Source organism: Narcine bancroftii, chromosome 1 (genome assembly GCF_036971445.1).
Source record: "Narcine bancroftii isolate sNarBan1 chromosome 1, sNarBan1.hap1, whole genome shotgun sequence".
Lineage (NCBI taxonomy): Eukaryota > Metazoa > Chordata > Chondrichthyes > Torpediniformes > Narcinidae > Narcine > Narcine bancroftii.
This window is the reverse complement of record NC_091469.1, coordinates 17,842,074-17,848,511: the sequence shown is the minus strand read 5'-3', so window position 1 is coordinate 17,848,511 and position 6,438 is coordinate 17,842,074. Positions and strand designations below refer to the sequence as shown.

General features: G+C 42.4%; 1 non-coding gene across 1 annotated transcript; it reads left to right on the top strand.

Moving 5' to 3' along the window:
- Positions 1-5,335: 5,335 nt before the first annotated feature.
- On the top strand, positions 5,336-5,499 carry LOC138752038 (U1 spliceosomal RNA). Its single transcript, XR_011350330.1, has one exon. It is a non-coding gene; the product is annotated as a U1 spliceosomal RNA (small nuclear RNA).
- The last annotated feature ends 939 nt before the right edge of the window (positions 5,500-6,438 follow it).

The following is a 6,438-nucleotide window of genomic DNA, read 5'->3' as shown; positions in this document are numbered from 1 at the left end:
CAGAAGACCACAATCAGTACAAATTGGAAACAATGTCTCCTCCTCACTGATTATCAACACAGGCCCACCCCAAGGATGTGAGCTTAGTCCACTGCTCTACTCATTATACACCCATGATTGTGTGGCCAGGCTCAATTCCAATCCTATCTACAAATTTGCCAATGACACCACAGTTGTCAGCAAAATCACAAACAACAATGAGGAAGCGGACAGGAGGGACATAGATCAGCCCATTCACTTGTGTCATACTGACAACCTAGTGCTCAAAGTTAGCAAAACCAAGGAAATTATTGTAGACTTCAGGAGGAAGTCAGGGGAACATGGACCCAATCTTCATGGAGGGCTATGTCCTGGAGCCACCAAATCGATGCAATCATGAAGAAGGCTTGCCAGTGGCAATAATTGGTAAAGTGTTTCAGGAGATTTAGTATGTCACTGAAGACTCTCAAAAACATCTACAGGTGTACCGTGGAGAACATTCTGGCTAGTTGCATGATTGTCTGGTATGGAGGTACCAATATTCAGGACAAGAATAAATCCAGAGGGTTGTTAACTCAGCCTGCAATATCATATGCACCAGACTTCACTCCATCGAGGACATCTACAAAAGTCGATGTCTTAAAAAAGCAGCTTCTATCCTCAAAGACCCCTACCACACAGGCCAGAATTAAATCACAAAATTCTGTAGACATCATGTTGACGTAAAAACACACCATGCTGGAGAAGCTCAGCAGGTCAAACAGCGTCCTTTATATAGCAAAGGTAAAAATATGTCACTGAAGTTTAGGGCTTGATCGTTTACCATTGAGCATTTACCAACCAGGCCACGTCCTCTTCACTCTGCTATGATAATCAGGTAAAAGGTACAGGAGCCTAAAGACGAGCACTCAGCGGCGCAAGGACAGTTTCTTCCCTGCTGCCATCAGATTCCTGAATAATCAATGAACCAAAGACACTGCCTTACCTTTTCGTGCACTTATTAAAAAAAATAATTGTTGTAAGATGGTGAATATGAATATTTGCGCTATGATATACTGCTGCAAAATACCACATTTTGTGACTTGTTCATGATAATAAATAAAATTCTGATTCTGATTTACTCCAAATTGGTGGTGCACCTATTCTTTAAAATGTTGCAGTGGATCTGAAGAAGATGCTCTGTTAACCCTACAGATGTTGACTTGGGAGCAATGAACAATGGACATGTATGTTCAAGTCAGCTAGCAAGAGATTAAAAATAGAAAAATGGGTGATGGACCTGCTTCCCTTGTTTTGAGTGCTTGATATCTATGGGCTATTTTTGAGGAAGCCTGCCAAATCACTAGAGCTTTATGAGAACATAGACACAGCTTTGCATGTCACAATACATAGTACACTCACTATCTTGATACTGGAGGAAGTAAATATCACTAGTCATGGTGTTAGTCTGTACAGAAGCAGAATGCTCTGCTCATTGACTTACTTGAAATCTACATCCATATTTTTCATTCTCTCCACATTCCTGTAAGCTAACTTCAGATTGAACCACTCACCAACATATTAATTCACAGTGGCCAATTAACCGATGAGCCCCCCACATATTTTGGATGAGGAAATTGGACCATCCAGAGGAAACTCACTCAGTCACGGATGAATGAGCAAAGCCAACATGGACAGCACTTGATGTCAGAACTGAACACAAATCTTTGAAACTGTGATGCAGTAATATTAGTGACCATGCCACTGTGCCATTGATCCATCTGTCCAACTTGCTTCATGTCTAGTTTCATCCATCCGCTTCCCAATCTATCAAGCCATGGTTACATCAATCGAGCTTTAAAGGAATAAGCATTTTTCTGCTCCCTGTTGAGAATAGACTTTTTCGATGTGACTGTAGATTATTGGAACATGTGGTCACTCTGTCCTCCAACTATAAATCATTATTTACAACCTCTTTAGTTTTTGAGTTTTTCCATCCAGTTCCATAATTCTTACAGGCTGTCATGTAGGGGAGCTGTTTGAATTCCCTTTTCTAGATTAATTTCCAAACTAACCTTTTCTGTTGGTAAACATATGCTGGGCACTGATGCACAAAATTAACAGCTGTCAGTGCAAACCACACGAAATGCACTTTTACCTCTTTGTATATCCTACATCATTGGTACTAAACCATTCTTCAAGACTCATGTCCCCCTCAAGAGGAAGGGAACTGATTCATTTGATTTAATCCTCATTTGTTTCATGGTAGATTGGATCTACTATCTCACCAACTTATGGTTGGTAAAAAGTACTCCTCAATCAGGAAACGTTGGTTTTATATACCATATTTTATGGCATATAAGACCCACATTTTCCCACCCAAAAATGGTTTAAAAATATCTCCCTGGTCTTGTATGTGAAGTTGAAATTAGGGTGATAATGGTGAATAATGGTAACAGTGATCATTGTTGCTGCATAGCTCACTAGCATCACAGCCATATAGTATTGGGGACTGGTGGCGGGCTGTCTGGAGGGGGAGTGGAGTGGTGGGATCGATGTGGGGGCTGGTGATAGGCTGTTGGGGGATTCTCCTGGTGGTCCACTGTTGGCCCCTGCACTGATCCCGCTGTCCCACTCCCTCTCCGACGCCCGGCACCAGTCCCCACATTGATACTACTGCCCCCTCCCCTCCCTAGGAGAGGGCGGGGCAATTGGACCAGCATGGGGACCAAAAACAGGCTGCCAAGAGAGTCACTTAACAGCCCACCACCAGTCCCCAATGATAGATGGCAGTGAAGCTCGTGAACCATGCAGCAATGATGACCTTTGTTGGCATTACCATTAAATACTTACCTGTAAATACACTAAAAAAAATCTAAAAATTCCCTGCTGAAATGGGGATCTTATATGTCCATGTGTCTTATATGCCATCAAATATGATCATTGTTACTCTATTTTGTCTATTTTTAGAATAAGCCATTCATGTATTATATTGATTATAATAACATCAGATCTAAAAAAAAATGTATGTCACATATTAAATCTCAGTGGTTGTCCTCAGTAAATCTCTCTTGATGGCCAAAAATCAATGAATATCTTTCATTTGGGCAACAACCTTAACTGAAAATAAATTTCATAGAATAATAATTAATCTTGTTGTTGAATAATTTGGAGATGAAGAGTTAGGAAACGTTACATTTGGAATGCTCTACAGTACTGTATACTTTTTTTATATGAAAACCTTTGGTGGTGAAATCACATGTTTTCAGTTTCCAGGAGATAACAGGCATAAAAGGCTTTGAAGGAGCATTACAATAGATTTTCAAGAAAGAAAACAAGTGACCATAGAGGGGTTTTCCTGCTGCCTACCACAAGAAAAATCATCGCCAGAATCCTCATTTGCCTCATTCCAGCTGGTGAAGAGCCGCTCATTAAATTACACTACAAATTGTGTGAGTACAGCATACTACCACCACAAGAAAAATGCCACTTCGCAAAAACTTTTGACTCCAGCAACCATGAAGGGATATACAACATCATTCACGAATTTAGCTGTCCACTGAAATTAACTGCATTGATGGTGTTGACAGTAACTGGCAGATCAACAAAAGAAGTAGCCTTTATGAAGATTAAAATGAAACAAGGTTGTTCATTGTGCTTAACACTTCTCACTGAAATTTGGTACCTCAACTTCCCCTGAAATTAAAACTATTTTTCAGATCTGGCATGAAACCTGCACAAAAGGGAGAAATAATGATGTTTAAAAAATTAAATAGCTGGAGATTGAGAAATGCTGATGTTGAAATAAATTTGAGTTACTTTGCAGACTCATCCTCAATGCTAACATGCTGGTGAAGCAGTAACTAGGAAGAGCAAATGGTGTGATAGTTGTTATTGCAAGATGATTTGAGTACAAGAGTGGGGATGACTGGCTAGAATTATGTACCGTCTGGATGAGACCACATCTGCAATATTGTGCATAATTCTGGTCTCCTGACTGAGAGAAAGATTCACAAAGGAAGATGCCACGAGGACCAGAAGGCTTGAGTAAGGATATTTTGCAGAGGGTGGGACACTTTTCCCAAGAGTATAGGAGGCTGGGGGGGAGGGGGGAGTAACCTTATATATTGGCATATAACATCATAAGGAGCATAGGTAAGCATAGACACAGGCTGGTGGACTCTAAACTAGAAGTCTTTCACACTGGCACCTTTATTATAGTAATTTATGGCCAATATAACAGTTAAGGTGTCAGTGTGAAAGCTCCTGAATTGGCACACAGGCATAAAATCGCCCTGGGGATGGACCACCTAGGGAGGGTGCATTATCCCCGGCGTCCTCTGATGCCTAGGTGCCAATTAGCCCAGTGTGAAAGGGACATAGGCTATCCAGGGACAAAGTAGGGACGGTAGGTGCTCATCTCCCCTGGGGTGCCTGGTGGTGAGTGTGAAAGGAAGCAGACAATCAGTTAACAGTGCGAACAGCAAAAACGACTTCTTTTACCGGTTCGTTGAATGGCCAATTTACAAAAACATCAGATTTCGTGACTTGTTCCTAAGAATGAATCTTGATTCTTATTCTGGTTAGCCAGAGAGGGACAACTTTCTCACACAGAGAATGGTGGGTTAAATGGAACATGCAGCCAGAGGAAGTGGTTGAGATGGATTCAATTACAGTGTTTAAGTCAGTTTGCTACGTTGATGAGAAAGCTTTATAGGGATATGTGCCAGACACAAGGAAATGGGGCAGGCTGCTTTTCTTGGGTGCAGCAGCAACATCAATTTGCTTGCATTTCCATCCCTAGCCTCTCCCACTCATAGCGAAGGTATCAAATTTCATCTGACACCCCTGTAACTTTCAAGGAGATCACACAGTACCAGCCATGAGATACAATGATCAGTCAGCAACCAACTTACCAGAATGTTTGGAGTGAGTTCCGGGAGGATGAACTCGGATGCAAATGGTATCAAGCAAAGCAATATCATCATTATATTTCTCATTGGGTCTCACATCCTAATAGCTTCAAACTGCCATGGGGCAAATGTGGAAGTGTCCAATTCATATCACTTTCACTCCAGCATGAACACAATCTGAATATTTGCCCAAAAGTATATGTTTTACATGAAATAATCACAAATCTAAAGATCTTTACGGAGCAGAATTTTCTGCGCAGCACCACCTTGTAACAATAAGATTTCTCAACAAAACTATGGAAATGTGAACCATTTCCATGACTGCATTTAGGCACAGAGAAGTCAATGATGCAATTCCAATCAGTGTGCAAGCACAGACTGGCTCCTTGGACCAAGATCTTACTTAAGATCTAGACCTCAAGTATGACAAAAAGCTCAAGGTCTTCTGGGTAGTCTTCCAGGTAGTACTTACCTGGCAGGGGAGAGACCATGATCAGAAAGGCGGTTCTCCCAGGACGAGGCTAGCCCATTGCACTTCGGGTGTGCTGACGCCTGCGATGTCCCCAAAAGCGGGATACTCGACTGCAAAATTTGTGGTAGTGGGGGACTGCATTCGCGCTCAGATTTTAAATTTGCCTATTTGGTTCGGCTGGGAGTCGGAGGAGGAGCTTGGAGAAAGTCGGGCTGTGAATCAGAGGAGGAGGAGCTTGCTGAAAATGACAGGGTTAATTGGTCAAGGGGCCAATAAAAGGAGTGAAAGGGGAGGGAGCGGTAAGCGAGGAGAGGCTCAGGCAAGGAGAAAAGGTAAGCTGAGTTATTTGCCTTCGTATTCAGAGTCATGCCAATAGGGTTAATGCTCTGTACTGGGTGTCAGATGTGGGAACAATGGGTGACCTTCACCCTCCCAAATGGCCACATCTGCACCAGTTGTACCGAGATGCAGTTACTAAGGGAGTGAATTAGGGATATGGAGTTGCAGATTGATGAGTGAGGAGTTAATCGACTCAACTTTCAGGGCAATAAGTACTCCAGAACCCGTGTCAGGTAAGTGGGAAACCATCAGAGGGGGAAAGAAAAAAGCGAGAAAAACGGAGAGCACACCAGTGACTATCCCACTCAGCAACAGTTATGTTGTGTTGGATTCTGTTGAGGGAGATGACCGGACAGAAGATGGCCATGGGCACCAGGTCAATGGCAATGAGCCTGGCAGAGTGGTGCAAAAGAAAAGGAAAAGGAGAAATGCAGTAGTTATTGGGGTCTCCATTGTCAGGGGTACAGACAGGAGGTTCTGTGAGCCAGATAAATATAGCAGCATGGTGTGCTGCCTCCCTGGTGCAAGGGTACGAGATATCACAAATCGGGTCGAAAATATTCTGATAGGAGAGGGAGAGCAGCCTGATGTTATGGTATATGTGGGTACAAATGACATTGACAAGAAAAGGGAGGAGGTAATGAAAAGGGATTACAGTGAGCTGGGACGAAAGCTGAAAGACAGGAACACTAGGGTGGTGATTTTGGGATTATTACCTGTGCAAATGCAAATGATGAAAAGAATGTTAGGATAAGG